The 18,192-nt window shown below is 49.1% G+C and overlaps 1 protein-coding gene across 1 annotated transcript in view; it reads right to left on the minus strand.

Annotated features, from left to right (window-relative positions):
• The window catches only part of LOC104481072 (uncharacterized), an 85,013-nt gene that overhangs the window by 66,526 nt on the left and 295 nt on the right, over positions 1-18,192 (minus strand). The window contains exon 2 of the mRNA XM_086748980.1: positions 4,043-4,124. The gene's annotated coding sequence lies outside the window, so the exon portion shown is untranslated. The remainder of the gene's footprint in view (positions 1-4,042; positions 4,125-18,192) is intronic.

Below are 18,192 nucleotides of genomic sequence, written 5' to 3' on the forward strand. Positions count from 1 at the left end.
CCCAAGGGTCAGAAGAAAAGCTGACCCAGGAATGCCCCGAGATTCCTGCTCCTTTCATAACAAGCTGCTGTAAAAGAAAATTGAGCTGAGTATTCACATGCTTAAGGCAATTTAAAGTAGAGACTGGCTTTCCTAACGTATCAGGGTTCTTCAAGCCTCTGAAGGCAAGAGACAGAGAGGAAGAGGAATACTTTTCGGAGAGAAAGCACTACTAAGATGGGAGTTTCCCTGAAATAATTAGCAACATAAAGGGGTGAGGGGGAAGGAAAAAAAAAAAAAAAAAAAAAGGGAAAAAAACAAAAACAAACACACCAAAACCAAAAACCAACCACCCACAAACTTTTCCTAAGGAAAAGCTTCAACCTTATGAAATCTCTATATCCACAGGTCATCAGGGGCATGGCAAACACAGGGCCAACCACTGCAGCAACACTGGAACACGTGCAAGATGTTCTGCATCCCACATGGACAGGGGATTTGCAAATAGGTTCACATGAGCAAGTCCCCAGGGAACCAGGGAAAACTGAGTAGCTAAAACAATCCTAATTTGCCAGCTGATACAGATGTTTTTTCAACAGGAAGATAATAACAGGTCTTAGGAAAACATGAGCCACACCCCCGGAGAGAAGAGGGTTGTTTCAGCACTTAATTTTTCCCAGTCTTCTCAGGAAGCTCAGCAGGAAACGGCAGAGACTTTCCTGACTGCACAAATTCTTTTATTCTTTAAATTAGATTAATTCCCCCTGGGAAGATTACTGCTCTAGACAGCTGATGGGTGCTCGTACCTTGATTCTCATGGTGCTTCTACCCCAGTGACTGAAACAGCACTTAAAAATTTCATCCCCAATTCTTTCACAAAGATACAGCTCTGTCACCTGCAGTCAATGTATTGTATTTCGATTGAATGTAGAAGACGTCTAAAGTCCTAGTGCTACTTCCCCTCTTTCTTCTGGTTTCCAAACATTCAGAAGAAAATTGAAACTCAGCAATTTCTCCTTGGAATTTCTCAATGGAACTGTGACAAAGCTGCTGTGCAACTGACGGCTGGGGTTGGGGGGGGGAGAAGGATAAAATAAACTGCAGGAGTTAACTCGCAGCAGCAAACACGTTATTTATGTGCCCACACGAGAAGCCAAGCCTCATTTGTCAGAGGAATAAGTATGAAAGGCTTTGAACACAGTCATCCACTCCCTGGTGTCATCCTCGGACATCCGGTGTTCGCAGCATTAACAGCTAACAGTAACAAAGATGCCTCTGTAAAAGGAGCGGTGGAAATGTCAGGGGAGATGCAAGAACAAGAAGAAAAGATCTCCACACCTCTGGCAGGTACTTGTTCACAGGAGAAGTCAGTTCAAGACCCAGAATGGTTGAGAGCAGTTTGTGAAGGCAATGAGGTATATGAAGACAGTTTGTCCCTGGAGTAGCAGCTGGGGAGGAGAGGAGACAGCTGCAGCAGTGCCCCAGGACATCCCACGCACCATTCTATTCCTTTCAGGGTATCTCACAAGGATACTCAAACATAGGGATGATAGCGCCTGTATCATCACAAAGCTGGACCCTTGGGAGCCTCCAGTGGCCCCAAGCACGGGTGCAACAGGACAGTGCAACGCACTGCACGGACATACTCCTCCCAAGGATGCTGTGGTTAAGGTGAGTTTGCCAACTCAGGGTCAGGCCAAAAGGCTGGGTACACCAACCCCCAGAGCCCGAACAGCAGTTCCCACCCATCCACGGTTGGTTAACCTCTGTGGCAGCTGTCATGAGGAAAAACAAGAGCAACCCAGACTGAATTATCCACTGCAGCAAACACATCGCTGTTCTCAACTTGCATGGCCCATCCTTATGCTCTCACAACAGCGTCTCAAGCTATTTTTTCAAGTCAGCATTTAGCTTTTTTTCTAGCTAATACGACATTTCCTCTCCCTTCCCCCAGCCTAAGTACTTGGGGAAATCGCTTCTTCTGCAAATTGTGCTGCAAATGAACTTTTGCCAGTTAGACAGGGAAAGTCTTGACTAAAAATAAACCACGTTTCAGAAAATAGATCCCTTCCCCGTATGATGAAGTAGTGGATAATGCATGCAAGCAGACCTGCCAGAACACAAGCTCCAGATTTGCATGAAAGTCTCATCAAGCTCAACAGACAGCTGCAACAACTGTGACTTGTCCCATCTTAAGAGGGAAAGAGGAGAAAAGGGGTTGAGGGTGCTGGGGTAAATCCAGTTTCCACCTGTTTTGGCAGGAAGAGAAGTGCCACCACCACCACCACTTGCCTGCATCCCCTGTGAAGCGAGCTGCTCATAACCTGTATGGGAGGAAGAGAATGACACACTGCTCCCTACACGGCCGCTACAGGAGGAGAAACCCTATTACAGGAAATTTGCTGCAATTCAGGCGTGTAAGAGAACAACTTGGGCTCTTGCCACCTGAGTCACCAGGAGTCTGGGGCGCTGACTCAGTGCTGGCTCCCTGCAACTCAGACACACCTGTGACAACTTGCTAGCAAATGGAGGCACTCCTACCTTTGCTGTTCCCCTTCTCATCACGGTTCTCCCTTTAAAAAGAAGCCTTTTATGCTGGAAAATTAACTGAAGAAAAGGAAAGTACAACGAGAAGACTAGCATGGGAAGCACAGGCAGTGCTCTACTAACCAGCTCTGCTTTCAGCTCCGAAGCGGAGAACACGTCTGCTTGCACGGTGCAACAAACCCCGGGAAGTTCAGGGGAATTAGGTGGAAACAGCTCCGCCCTGACTCCTACTCCTCCAGCACATTCGCCGCACCGCCCAGACAGTCCTGGATGAACCAGGTTTTCCAGAAAGATCACTTTCCATAATGAATCCATTTCACTTTTTTAGGGATCAAGAAAGCTTCATTGAGTGAGTTATGGTTACATCCTCCTACAATCGAACAGGCCATTCAGGCAGGCCAAATGCAAGGCAATGCCCTTTTGGGATGAGATCCATCAGGGATGGACATTTGCAGAAGGAGTGTCCTTTGCTCTGTAAGCCCTTACAGCAAGCTGAAGGCTCCAGCTCGGCATTCCTGGCCAATCCCTCCTTGTCCATCGATGCTCCTGCGGCAGCATCCATCTACCCGCTTCACAGACCTTCCCTGAGCGACCACAAACAGCAAAATATTCCACTTCAATTCCAGTGGCTGCATACACAGCCCTGGTCAGCTGGAAACATCATTCCAGTTAATAAAAACATAGCCTGCAACTCAGCCCTGGATTTTCTCCTCCTCAAAATAACACAGGAATGGAAATCAAGGTGCAAGCAGATCTGCTGGTAGCACAGCAAGGGGCATCCCTGAAAGCATGTCTGGCATCTCGGTGACTGTAACTGACTCAGGCCATCCACTCACAGCGCCAAACAGTTGCAGAGAGCGCGGATGAGATTTTTCAGTTGAGCACTGATGCCTTAAAGCAATAAATACATCAAATAACTCAGGCAAAAGGATGCACTGGGCAGTGCAGCGGAGGCACGACTCCACTGCTTCTGACAGCAATCAGTGGCAGAGCAGTAATTATCCAGGGAGGAATGAGCTGCTACAGGCTGCTCTTGCTGTGCATTAAGAAAACAATAGCAGATTTGTTCATGGTTGGGTACCAACATGAAAACAGCTTCCTCCCACCCCCACTCGGGACGAGGGGCAGACACACGCTATGGGGGAGCTATCAAAGGCCAGCAAAGCAGTAGCGGCACGCGCAGCCGCCAGCTCGATCAGGATTCCCCAGCTGGTGCTATGGGAAGGAAAAGGCTGCGCCTGCACTAGCAAGGAGTGCGGCCTCGCAGGAGCTGCTCTGCAGCAACACTGTGTTTTCCAGTGCTTTCTTCAGAGGGCTGTCAGCAAGGCTGAGTGCAAACCTTACCTTCTGCCTGGGTGTTTTCAGAACACATCTGGATGGAAACAAAACTACTCACTGCCGAGCGGTCTCTCCCACAGTATCTGCCAGTCCACACCCATAAGGCAAACCTTGCACGCATTTCACTCTTGGACACATACAGACTCTCTCCCCCTCACCAGAAGCACGGCAAACGTACCTGTTCAGAGCACTGGCTTCTCTTAAGGCACCAACAAGGAGCCAGAACACAATCCCCATCGGCACACAGGAACTGGCAAATCCTGTAAGCGTTAAGACAGAATAGTAATTAGTAACATTAATAAGAACTGCCTGGTGAAAGGGAAGGATGCCAAGGCAACCTAGCAAGAGATGGAAGGGCGTTAGATCCCTGCCCTGAAGGCACTCCTGCCTACCCCTGGCACCCCAGCGGAGGTACCCGGCACGAGGCTGTCAGAGGACTTCTCCAAAATCACAGAAGGAAGCCAATGTAAAAGGCAAGACGATGAGTTTCAAACCAAGGCTGGTCATCCAGCAAAGCCTCCTCAACAACCAATGCACTGAAGTTAACATCTAAGTAGAGGGCAGAAAAAGAGGCTGATAAATGGGATGGAAGCAGTCACCTGCGCAACTCCCCTACTCCTCTCCCTGAGGTGCTGCTGAAGATCCCCTGCTCCACAGCACTTGCGCAATTTCTTCTAGTTTGCAGAGCAGATGAGTCCTACCTGATGTCAGAGCCAGGCTGCTTCCATTTTTTCATTATTATTCTTATTATTATTGATTCATCATTATGGTTTCATAATATAAATAGATTTATATTTTCCACTGATTGCTTTATAAAGCTTTTGTACATTAGTCACAGAAAAGACACCTAGGACCACTGAGCAAAAGCTGTGACAGAAATCATCTCCATGAGCTGCAGAAACACCTCGCTGCAGGCATGCAAAGTGCCTGCTGCATGCTGAAGAAGTATCATCAGAAAAAGAGATGGTCTACTGGAAACAATTCTAAGCTGCCACAAGGAGATGTTTTCTCTGATGATACAACTGAAACAAAGGTCACCGTACCTAATATGGTTTTACTTTTCCCATTCTGTTCATGCAGCAGTTTGGCGACAGCCAACGAACACATGGATGAGCAACCACCCTAAAGCACGTTGTAATGGAGAGAGGATTTGGAAGTGGGGGGAGGTAAGGAAACAGGGTGGGACAACTTCTCCAGTCAAAGCACCAAACCAACAAGGGGAAGGTACAGGATTAGCCCGACAATATCTCACATACTTCCTGCCAACTGGACCTTGTTAAGAACCGAGAGAAAATTTACTCATGCAGCACATTGGTTTACCTTGGACTGAGAAAGAGACTTGCTTGTTCTCCCTAGTCTCTGCGGTGACTCACAGATGTCAGCCACTGCCAGCTGGTATTTAAAAAACTGAGGAGACTGTAATCCCTTCGGCCTCCCAATTTCCCCTTTCTCCTTTCCCATTACGGAACGGCTGAAGGCATTTCTGAGGATGAAAACAATGCTGAAGACCACAACACCACAGCCCAGACCTTGAGCTCCAGCCTCAAGCATAAATTTTCCATCATCATTTGTAATTGCTCTGCCTGTTGCTTTTCATTACCACTCTAGCCAAAACACAAGAGTTATTTTCTCATGTTATGAACCTCCAGGAGGGTCTTCTGTTTTTCTTTTGAAGTCAGTACCTGAACACTCTTTTGCAGTGGAACATAAAGCCTCTACAAAGACAGAAGTAACATAACAAATCCAACCTGGCCAATAATCTTCAATGGCAGCTTATTTATGAAAGTACAGAAAGACAACTTTCCTCCCCCAGCAAGGAAATTCATACCTTAGCTTCACATGCCTTACATCTAAAGGGGCTGCAGCAGCTTTGTAGGACTTCATCTGCACTGGCATGGACCAACTCTTGCACCAGGGCTCAGCACGTGGGGACAGCAGCACGGCTGCCGCGCAGGCAAACTTTTCTTCCTTCCTCTTCCGGCAACTTTTTCCTTTAACAACTTGCCTGATGTGATTGCTACTATTAGACAACATTGCAGAAACATCTCTTGCAAAGCTTAAACCCCTCGCCTCCTGGTACTGCTGAGCAAGGCAAATAGAGATGCTTGTAGCTTCTCTAAGTGCTGCTGGCTGCTGGATTTAATCAAAGCCATATGAAGGTGGCCTGGCCTGCCTTCCCAAAGCAACCACAGCTCTCAGACAAAGCATTTTGTCCCACAGCAGACAGATATACTAGAAACACAGCTGAGTGCCAGGGAATCAGCCCCCCATTCTCAAACTGCCTTCTTGCAGTGCCCAGCAGCATCACTCGCCCCAGGACTGCTCCTCCCCAGAGACAGGACCACACTCCAGGCAATGCAGAGCACGGATGATGTACTCATGCCACCAAAGCTCCTCTGCTGCCCTCCTGCAGCTCCAACTTGTCCACCAAAACACACATTTCTCGGTGTCACCACTCCAGTGACTTCCTTCTGTCCTTGACCTTGCAATGTGTTGCTTGTTGGGAGACTGAACTAGTGCCGCAGAGACACAATAACATTTTATTTCATCTAATGCTGCAAGTAAAGTTTCACCAGAGTTTTCTAAAAAAGTTATGAAGCATAGGGGCAGAGGACTGAGTGACTCCGGGTGACCTACAAAGGGAGAAGGAAGCATCACTAGGTCAGGAATGAAGGGTGCAAGCAAAACAATGGAGCAGAGAAACAGGAGGGCTCTGCACAGCAGGAGCAACCAGAGAAGCTCTCCACGCCGTAAGCAGTAAAAGAGAAGGGTGGCACTGGCCAAGAGAGCAGGCACGCGACCTTGGGGGACCTGCCAGATCCCAAGCCTAGCTGTGCAGTTTTGCTAATGCCCCTGTCACGAGCAGATACACCCACCAAAAAAAAAAAACCCCTACTTTGAAGCCGAAATAGAGGGGTGGGGTGTTTCCTGACAGCTTTGAGAAAGAACAACATTTTCTTTAAGAGGCTTATGCTAATTTTCTCCCCGCCTCCTGTGATGATCTTGCAACACCAGCAATTTCCAGATCAAGCAAACAGCTCTGACCTCATAACCAACAACAAGACCAAGCGTCTGCGCTGCTTTTAACAGGAAGATGCACAACCCCCTTCAACACAAGCACGTAGGATGAACTCCTCAGGAACGGTTAGCATGTCGAGAGAGCTACCGAAAACACGCCAGCTCCCCAGCCAACAGACCTTGAGAAGCCACTGTCAAGGCAATAACGTACTTGCAACAAGGACCTAACACAACGGCTTTTCAGCCTGAGACAGGTCAGATAAATGTTTATAACAAGTTGGGCAGGAAGGCCAGAGGAGAATAGGACAGCAGGATTTGTCCTGCTCCTTCACAGAGAGGCACTAACACATCAGGCCCTGGTTTGCAGCATATTTAAGCAGAGAAATCACAGAATTCACAAAGTGGTTTGGGTTGGAAGGGACCTTTTAAAGATCACATAGTCCAACCCCCTGCTGTGGGGAGAGACATCTTGCACTAGACCAGGTTGCTCAAAGCCTCGTCCAACCAGACCTTGAACACTTCCAGCCATGAGGCATCCACAGCTTCTCGGGGCAACCTGTTCCAGTGTCTCACCACCCTCATCATAGAAAATTTCTCCCTTATACTTAATCTTATATTCTCCTTGATATGTTCAGCAGAAGATTTTATCTAAATGCTGTGCTCAAAGCCCTCCCAGAGGGACACCTACCCTGGGTTTACTGGGAAGCTGAACATTTTGAGCACAAACATAAAGCCATCAGTCAGCAGCACACCTCAAAGGACTCTACCATCACTGTGGCCTCCCAGAAGTATTAACACACTTCGCAATCCTTACCCTTCCTTTACAGGGAAGAAGGTGGGGTAGAAGTAGGACATGCTCTATCAGGGGCTACACGGCCCTTCAGCAAGCCATGCTCACTCCCACATGCTCATCAGCTTTTAACTGATCCAAAACTGCCCTTTGCTGACAAAATAGGCAGTTCTGCCTTTTCCCTCCTCCCCCTTCTACACATCCCAGTCATCTCCATGCTTGTGGTAGCAACTATCGTTCGCTTGATCCAACTGGAAGCCATCCCAGAAAGAAGAAAATAAAGGGGAAGGATTTCTGGCAAGAGAACAGTCTGAGATCAGCTAAAGCTGATGGGAAGCATGACCTCAGAAAGATGGCACAACCCATCATAGCTTTGTCTTTGCACAGGGGTAAGCCATTTAAAAGACACATTCATGGCTCCAATCACTGCTGAACGCGCCCAGACACTCACTTTTCCAAAGACCCATCCAAAACAGCCTGGTGAAGTGCTACCTGAGGTCTTCAAACTAGACTGATGCATCCAAACAGCAACACACCACAGCTATGCAAGCCTCTCAGCTTACCAAGGAAGAGTGGTAAAACAAAATTTCTCCACGAGGTTTGAGAATTTTTTTTTGGTGTGTTTTGACATAGTTTAAGAGTGTTCTCAAATGGTTTTCAGGAGAAGAGGAGCAAGGACAAGCATATGCAAAGGATCTAGCAAAAGCTCTTCAGCAAAGCAGACAGCAGGATGCTGAAAATAAATATGCAAAGCCCTTTGCAGCAGCAAAGTTCAAATCCATCTGGACATTTCTGAGGCTGTCACGGCAGCCCATAGAAGGGATTTTCCAATTCTTTGCAGAGGAACCCTGGAAAATAAGGACGGAAAAACAGAAGCAGAGACACAAACTCTAAGCCAGCCCTTCATCCTGAGATGTGACCTCCTTCAACTGCACCAGGAGCATGGAGGGAGACCACAGCACAGCCCTGCGCGGTCCCCACAGGTTGGCTTGTCCCCAGCACGGGGTGGCCCAAGCCCCCTCCACCTCCATCCCACTTCTCCTCCAGCACAGGGGTGGACGGAGGGTCCTAACGGACAGAGGTGCAGAGCTCAGGGTACCACAAGGGCTGCCAGCACAAGTCTTCTCAGCCCAGCCAGCCACCTCACCACCAAAACCAGCAAGAGCACGATCCCCACCTAAAAAAGCACAGGCCACAAAGATGTGCTGAGCGGAGGGAGCTGACGCCCTGGCATCCCCGAAGGTACCATCCAAAGATCCTGGCAGCAGTCAGACGAGCTCCCCCACTCCTAGCTGCCTGAAGTAGGCAGAGCTAATCCTCTCCTGTTTTTGTAAGTTTATGCAGCATTAGTCACACCAGGGCCCCCAGGCAAGCCTCGCCCGTGATCGCTGCCGTGCTCGCAGCAAAACCACCAGCTCCACCAGCTCTCCACACGAACAGACGAGCATAGTTAAAACCCTCACATTCGAGTCTCCTTTAAATATTCTTCACAGAAATACCCAGAGCTGCTCCTCCACTTAATGCAGCTTTTTTTCTTCCCCACCAGAAAAAGCACAAAGCTACTCAAACTGAGTTTCCATGGCATTAAAATCAATTAACCAGCTTCACATCTCCAGCTGCCCAGTTCTCAGTTTTCCTGATAACTGTTACTATGCAGAACACACGCACACCCCAGAAATATCTCAAAGCATCCTTAAGAAAATCATGGACTTTACTCCAAAGCTCAAGCTTTCATCTACGCAGAAAATCGTCTTATCTTAGTTTTAAAGAAAATAAACCAAACAAACCACAATGGATTAATTCAGGCCAATCTTTACAGAGCAGAGTTTTCAAAGTCAGCTGCAACTAGCTGTAACCATAGAGCTGCTGCTAGGCAGGACAGAGGAGCCATCACACATGCGACATGTGACCCCACCTGGAGTACTGCGTCCAGCTGTGGAGCCCCCAGCATAAGAAGGACATGGACCAGTTGGAGAAGGTCCAGAGGAGGGCCACAAAGATGATCAGAGGGCTGGAGCACCTCTCCTGTGAGCACGGGCTGAGAGAGTTGGGGCTGTTCAGCCTGGAGAAGAGAAGGCTCCAGGGAGACCTGATAGCAGCCTTCCAGTACCTCAAGGGAGCCTACAGGAAACACGGGGAAAAACTCTTCAGTAGGGCCTGTTGTGACAGGACAAGGGATAATGGTTTTAAACTAGAGGGAGGTAGATTCAGATTAGATATTAGGAAAAAATTTTTTACACTGAGAGTGGTAGAACACTGGCACAGGTTGCCCAGAGAGGTGGTGGATGCCCCATCCCTGGAAACATTCAAGGCCAGGTTGGACAGCGCTCTGAGCAACCTGATCTGGTTGGAGATGTCCCTGCTCCTTGCAAGGGGGGTTGGACTAGGTGACCTATGAAGGTCCATTCCAACCCTAACCATTCTATGATTCTATGACATTTATGGCCAGGGACCGTTCAGTTGCCTGCATGCCACCTCTTGGCAGTGGGGACTTGGGGCAGAACACGGCTGTTGGCTTGCAGGAAAGAGCAGCTCACTGCACTCACCGAGATGCAAGCGACCATGGATAACAGATGGAAGCAATGCCCATGCCTGGCTCAAAAGATGAGCCAAAGTAACCAAGCCAGCTCTTTGTCCACACCTCTGCAGAGGTCTCCTGGCCCATGCCACAGCTCTGCTTTCCCCACCGGCTTTGCTGCATCAGAAGCAATCACTCTGCAACACAGCTCTGCAAGCAGACAGCAGCAGCAGGAGCAGCCTCTGCTGCACAGCCTCTTTTGCTCGTTTCTTAATATAATTTCTTGAAATAAAACAAGAAGAGCTAAATTCATGCTCTGTCAGCTCAAGCAGGCTACCAGCTAACCCAATCTTTTCATTTCAAAGCCTGCCACCTCCAGCAGTCGGAGAATATGGACTAGCAGCACCGTTCGAGCCACCAACTAAAGACCAGGGATGTGTTTCCCAGCTGAGGGCTGGAAGGGCAATCACCCCTCCTGCCCAGTCTCCCTGAGGAGGGACCTCTCTGTCCATCCAGCTGCCCCATGTTGGATCCAGCACCCTGCAGGAGATAACTGCGTAATCCCCCAAGACTGAACTGCTTTGACATGCCACAGGAAGAGGTCAGCGGAGATCCAGCCGGCATCCATGCCCAAGGCAAGAAAGCAGTAAGGGAAGAGCTCCCTGCAAAATCCCACCAGATGACTTGGAAAACCATTTCCTCAGACATGCAGGGAGCTGACAACAGTTCACCACTGCCAAAGAGGGGCTGAGACCTCCTCGTCTCCCTCCTGTTCCCTCCAGCGCAGGCCAGAGGGAAAAGCTCTGGCTGCCACTGAGCCTCTGCCTGCCACCAGACCGAGTGCTGGCACACAAGAGCGTAAGATGACGACAACGACTTCCACCCAGACCCTCGGACATTAATAGCACAGCGAGGGCAGTGCTGCAGGAAAGAAAGCTCCTTGTGCTCTCACCGGTTTGCAGAAGGCCAGAATAAATGAGCGGACTTACAGACCAAGCCTGAAAGCCACACACACACTTGCTCAGCTGAGTCCGCCTCTTGTCTCAACACGTGCACCATGCAATTTTTTCCACAGAAAACAGATTACAGCACCTCACTTTAAGAGGCAGATAATCACATTTTAAACCTCAGCTGGAAACCAGTTCAACCCCTTCAACGGTTAAGGTCTTCTGAAGCTTATTGGATCTCTCAGCTATATATTATACAGCCCCCCACTCCCTATTATCAACCCAACTTCAAATTCCACCCGCTGTATCTCACGGCATCTTTCTCTCACAGTATGGGAAACCCTGAGGAGCCTTCAGCCAGATCTCTTCGTCGCACAGAGGTACCAAAGCATAGCCATCAGGTCACTTCTCAAATGCCCCACAGTTGAGCAGACACAACATCAGAAGGCCTCCAGCCTCAAAAACTCAGAGAGGACCCAGAGGAGCTGACTCCCTGATACTGCAATATGAATTAATGCCAAGTCCATCTGCTTGTGGCTTTTCAACAGGCTCCTTGTTAGAGTTCAGCAGTGAGAACTGCTCAGCAAATGTCGTGCTGTTCCAGGTATCCCTAGCACTGCTCAGCATCCTCAGTTCATGACCTGCAGTGCCTGTTGCGGGATTTACACCATAAGCTCAAGAGAGTCAGAAGAACAATGTTATCAGGCTCTATTTGTTCAGCCTCTAGACATCTAGAGCAAACAGCCTTGGAGCCTCCAGGAGGCCAAGCGATGGTCCTACCAGCCCTTTCTCCTAGGGAGCAGTGTGATGAGCATCAGTCCACAGCAGCGCAGACCATTCCTCCACAGCTGTGCTGGTACAGCTGCCTGGTCAGCTATGCAGCAAACCAGATGGGGCTGCAGATGTGGCTCAAAAATACTTTGGTAAAGAATGAATTCAGTCCCAGGCCACCCAAACTGTTGTAGCAAGGCAGCAAGAAGGTTCCTCAACTGTGCACCTAAGCCAGAAGAGCCATCAAGCAAATCAATGCTTTGCAGATTAGGCACAGGTTTCCCTGTGAAACTCATGCAGTGAGTCAGGGAGCAAAAAAAAAAAAGTGATGCTTCGAAACAACCTCAGTAACTTTATCTGGTTAGCACTGTAATCAGCAGCAACGGCACACGCAACACTTCTGACCCACTTTATTACCACCTAGAGGAAACAAACCTATTACATCCTCCCTGATAAGCTCCCTCCTATTCAGACAAAGATGCTCTCGCAACCAGTTTTGACTCACGGAACTGAGGGGGAAGGGAAGAGAGAAACAGTAAGAAACCACAGATACAACATTTTTCAAGAAACTGAATTTCTAAACATGCAGGTCATTTTCTTACCTGCTCCCTCCTGCTCTACTCTGCACTGAAATGTTTGACAAGATAAGCAATTCACTATGGGTGCAACTTTGCTCTGCTCAAGCCCAAATCAGGTGTCAGAGCTACGAAAGAAGGAAAGGAGACACTGAAAAATTTTATCTTGGGAAGAGAAAAGCATGCTACTAAACTAAAACTTGAGTAGTCAGCTATGATGCAGATAGGGGAAATTAAAAAAAAAAAAAGAAAAAGCAATTGCAGTAGCTCAGACTGACACCTGCATCCCCCCCAACATCCTGCCACCGCAGCGGTGAGCGGCAGATGTGGCTCTTGCACGCTTGGTCAAGGCAACTGCCAGGTTTCCACCACACACCCTCCACGCGCCTGGCAGGCTGCAGATTTAGCAGCCGGGGAAAGGCATGCAAAGCGTGACCCTCACTGTGGGGAACAGAGCTGAAGGGAAGGGGAGGCAGGAGATTTAAAAACTCAAGCCAAGTGGTGAGTCTCAATGAGATCCTGCTAATTCCTGGCGAGCGAGCTGGCCCAAAGCGTCTGTGTAAATAAGTCAGCTATGTCTGCACAGCTACTGCAAAGAAAAGCAAGAGATGCATTGGGCAGGTTGCGGACTTTGGACAGCTGTCCTAGCAGCTGCTAGACCTACCAGCAAAGCGTGTACCCCACTTTGCTGAACAAGCAGATCTCCCCCACACCTCTCACAGCAGAGGAGGCATCGGCAAGCATTTCTGAGCAAGCTGGCTTTAATCCCGCTGTCAGGATGCTAGCAGGGCCCCAAGTCCTAAGGAGATCAGATTTGTCCCGATGGAGACTCGGGCGAAGTTGGTGTGATGGGGGCACGCAGCGGGCGGAGCATCCCTAGCATTTGCTTCCTCTTCATGTACACTTTCCCCCCTGCCTTGGGCTGATGACAGGTAGTTTCCCACAAGGAAAACCCTGCACTGACCTCCAAAAAGTGGAAGCAAGCACATTGTTTGCTGGATTTTGGGGGTACCACAGCACTGGGGCTCATCGGTGCTGTGAGCTCCCACTCTGCCAGACACAACTGCTCAGCAGCCGCCTGCGGCACGAGAAGCTCCTCTGCATAAAGCTGAACGGTGCTGGCTCCTGTGCTGGATTTCCAGGATCCAAGCCACAAGGAGAGCTAAAAATATCCCAATTAACCATTCCTTTTCAATGCAAGACTCGCTGATGGTGCCACGAGGGTATTATACAATGGCAAACAGGAAGATGTGGTCTGCAAAAAAACAGAAATTGAATGGGGAAAACAGCTGGCCAGGACAGTAATCTCTGAATTCAAGCATGAACCACACCGCCCAAAAATGTGGAGGAGCTTGCGCTACTTGCAGTTGTGGTGGCTAGCTCTGATGTGCTTGCAAGTTCTCTGGTGTGATATACACAGGGTATCATTTTTGCTCTGCATTGATTATACACAGAGAGCTCGTTCTGGCCGTATCCCAGGCAAGCTGTCTCCTGAATTAGCTGGCTGCTTAGGTCTGTGCCATCCTGCATGTCAGGAGTTCAGCAGGAAACTTTTATTTCTGGTAAAGCCCATTGCAAAGAGATAGCTAGGCTCTGGAGCCAAGGATTTCTTCCCATGCAGATTTAGCAGCAATTTTTTTTTTAATCACTGCCCGATCTTTATGCTGACATCTAGACTTCAAACATCGTCTGTGGGTAATACAGGAGTACATTACTCACAGCAGCACACCCAGGAGAACCAGCAAATCCTCTCCATTTGAGCCCGAGCGTCGGCTTTACCCTGGAATTACATTTATCTCTCGGCACTAGGCTCCCATTAATGGAATTACCAGGCAGGCTGCTTCAGACTTAACACTTGAGAGAAGCGGGCTGGGATGGCACCGCTCCAGTCTCAATCCGCAAAGCCTGCACTGTTTCTCCATCCTCCGTCAAGCTGCTGCCCTAACGAGCCCGATCCCGAGACGAGAGCCAGGGAAACAAAAGAAACAAACCCGAACTGTCCAGGGCAATCAATATCTTTCTAGGAACACCCAGGCCTCTTGCCAGCTCTCTTCCAATCCCAATTTAGCTCTCCTGCTGCGCAAAGGAGGATGGCACGTGCAGAGGCAACCCGGCGTGATGCCGAGCCAGGAAGGATGGCTGGTGCTCAAGCAGACACTTAGGGAGGCGAATCTGCACCCATCCCTCCGCAAATACCTGATGCTGAGGGTGTCAAAACAAATGCACAGCTAAGCGGAGCACCCAAACGCCTCGAAATTCACAGTCAGCACTCGAGTCTGAACAGTTGTTTCAGAAACACCCACTGCTATGTAAAATGGGGAGACGTATCAAAGCAAACTAGCCAAGACTGCTAACCTCAGCACGGGAGATTATCTTGCACGTGTCAGAAAACTGCCTTCCGTCACACAGCAGCTACTGCGCTGCCGTGCTGAGCCATTTCCAGCACGGCACAGACCAGTCCCTTAAACCACCCCAGCACTGCTCAGTGAAATGGACAACTGGGAGTGCCACAGGCTGCCGAACGCTAAAGGGGATGCAGCAAGCAACCCTCCCGCAAAGCTCCACCCACAGCACCACAACTTCAGCATCTCTGGGGCCTGTTCTTCGCACAGAGCAGCCGCAGGTTTGTTTGGGTGGGTTCTTGAACAACGTCTGCCCCGGTACGGAGACCCAGGTGCACAGCATTGCCAAAAGAAGTAAAAGATAACAAGGGGAAAGCTTATTTGCAGAGTACAGACGTGCCCGTAGAACAGCTCGAGCTGTGGGAGCTGAACTACTCTCTCCTGCAATTAAAACGCAGGAGAGGAAAGCACAGGAATTACTCCAGCACGACTGGAAGCACTAACAGTCTTCCAGTTTCAAAGTTGGTCTTAACACACACTTTTTGGTGCGATTTTAATTCTAAAAAAAGAAAAAAGGGGGAAAAAAAAAGGTTTTGCTCAGAAAAGATCCTGCACAATCCTGTTGCTAAACCACGCAAGGAGCAAATGAGGGAGGCTGTGGCTGGGGCTGACGAAGCGAGGATGAAAGCAGTCCTCTCTTCCCCCCACCCCTGCATTTGCTCTGCCAGTTGCTCTCGGCAACGTAACGGTTCGGGGAGGTAGACTATCCTGTGACAGGAAAAACAGATGTAACACCCAGGCAGTGAAACCTCACATCTGAGAGAGCATCTATGCAAAACACAGCCTGAAACATTTTTGCCCGCTCCACAGGGTCGAATTGACGTTTTGCAAAACCAAGCTGGTGAAACACGATCGCTGGCATAGAAGGTGAGATTCACCAGCAGGAGATACTCTCAAGCATCTCCCTATTTTCTGCACATCAGAAAAAAAAAAAAAAAAAAAAAAAGAAAAAAAAAAAAGAAGCCTATAGGCAAGATTACGGGGTCCTGCAGGTCAGGGTGACGTAAAAGAGACAGGAGGACATCTGAAAAAAAAAAATGACACATGCACAAAGTTCTTCAGCCTGGCACCCAAGGAATAGCTTAGATAAGAAAACTACTTTCTTTTTAAAATAACGATAAAGGTAAGGAGCCATCAGAATTATGAGTCAAGCTCCAAGATAAGAAATCATACTGCTGGATGGGTGTGGCTGCCTGCTTGTTTGGTCGCTGTTGGGTTTTTTTTTAAAGATAAATGTGTCTTTCAGAGCACTTCTGTTGGCCAATCTTTCTTTTGCTGGAAAAAAAAAAAAAAAAAAAAAAAAAAGCAAAAAAAACCCAAAACAAACAAGAAGGCAGCTTACAACTGTGAAAACAATAAATGACAGGCAGGACGGTTACCAAAGAGCTGAGATAAGGCTTCACAGGCCCTTAAAAGATGCAACATATTAGTATGTTGAAAAGGACAAAAAAGGAGTAAATTTAAAATTCCAAGTAATTCGATAAAGTATCATTCAGAGAAGCTATTAAGCAAACCCTGCAAGAAGCAGAACCCATTCACAGACCAGAACTTGCTAAGGAAAATAAATAAATTTTAAAATCTATTTTTCAATTACAAAGCTGTTGATACATAGGACTCTTTAAACAGAAACTTGTAGTCTGGAGGAGGCTAACTCAGCCAATGCATCCAGGAAAAAAGTAACTTGTACATCAGAGGAAGAACTAAGGCAAATCACTTAGGAAGGGTGTAAAATTGAGTAGAGAGTGGTTTTGTATCCAACAGAACAACGGCTTGAACACAACTGAGGTAGAAATACAAAAATACTGCAGGAAACCAAACAGTGTAACGCGCCGAGGAGCTTGATGGAGCAACAGCCGCCGCAGGTCCCGTCGCTCTCTCCAACTTCCCGCTGCTCTGTGAATTGCAATAACCTGGGGACAGGCACCACCGCCTGCAGCCCTGCCAGCTCAGCCCAGGACCTTGCTGCTCTCCAAACAGCAAGGTGTTAAGCAGCCACCACCGAGGTTATACAACAGAAGCAATTTTGTAATCACTTCGTTTATGAAGCATTTTGCATTGGCCTTCACTGCTGTTCGGTTTTGCTTTTTCTTATTCAAGACCATCAGAGGGGAAGCAAAGTGACTGAGCACAAGGCAAGACATTTGCTAGAATGACAGGTTTTTAAGTAAACCCTGGGTATCGCCGCTGCTGAACACATATTGAAATTAAAGCATCAAGCCCACGAATAGCCTCCTCTTCCTCAGCACGGTGCTGGCAGAGAAAGATCCGGATGCTCTCACCCGCTTTGCTATGCACCCCATGATCAAGCGCATCCCCTTTTCCCACCAAAAACAGGGCACCAAATTGCGGCCGGTCAGTGCAGCTCCGCAGAAGGCTGTAGCACATGCCCCCATCTGCCATTTCAACAGGCACCCGAAGATCCCTGCTCCAGACCCAGCATCTCCTTCCTTGTCCAGCAAGGAGATGTTGCCCTTAACTCTACTTCAGCTGGAGCACCAGAGCAAACGGAAACATTCCTCGAGGGGAAAGATCTCATGATTCACCACAGTGCTGGATTCCACTTTTTTGGGTGTTGTTTTTAAAGGAGATATCGCAAGGCAAGGAGGGGGGGAACCAACTGCGAGCAGCAGGTTCCCTAATTCAGGTGCTTGAGCTGCTGCATCTCCAAGTGCCCCTGCCAAAAGCGGGGCCGAAAGTCGGCCATCCCACCAGCGCTACCAGCTGCGCCCCAGGCAGCAGGTATTTTGGGGGCTCCCAGGCCATGCCTGTGCCACCCCGCACATCTCCAGAGAGCGCAGGGCTGGGGAGGGCAGGGGGAGGCTCACGGCCACCCTGACCCCCAAGGAGCACGCCTGGCTGCCAGGAAGGCCAAGCCTCCCCTAAATTCAAGCGAGGTGATCACGGGCAGCTCCTGCACCGCTTCATCCGGTAGGGATGGAAAGAAAACCAACAGTATTTTGGGTTTGGTTTTTTTTGTTGTTCTGTTTTGACCCCCCCACCACGACTCAAGGGCCACCCCAGCCGCCTGGCAGAGTCCCCGCCGGGTGCACAGCCCCATGCTGCGACCCTCCACACAGCCCCCACCTCCCCAAAACACAGAGCCCTTTGCAGCCCCCTCCCAAAAAACACAGTCCTTTGCAGCCCACCCCCCCCGCCCCATGCACAGAGCCCTTTGCAGTCAGTCCCTCACCCCGCCAAACGCTTTCCGGTGCACACCAAGCCCTTTGCATCCTTCCCGAGCCCCCCCACCCCGCATCTCACGCCTCCCCACGCAGGGTGCCCCGGACACACCGCTCTCTGCGCCCCC

This window comes from Chlamydotis macqueenii, chromosome 5 (genome assembly GCF_036417535.1).
Source record: "Chlamydotis macqueenii isolate bChlMac1 chromosome 5, bChlMac1.mat, whole genome shotgun sequence".
Lineage (NCBI taxonomy): Eukaryota > Metazoa > Chordata > Aves > Otidiformes > Otididae > Chlamydotis > Chlamydotis macqueenii.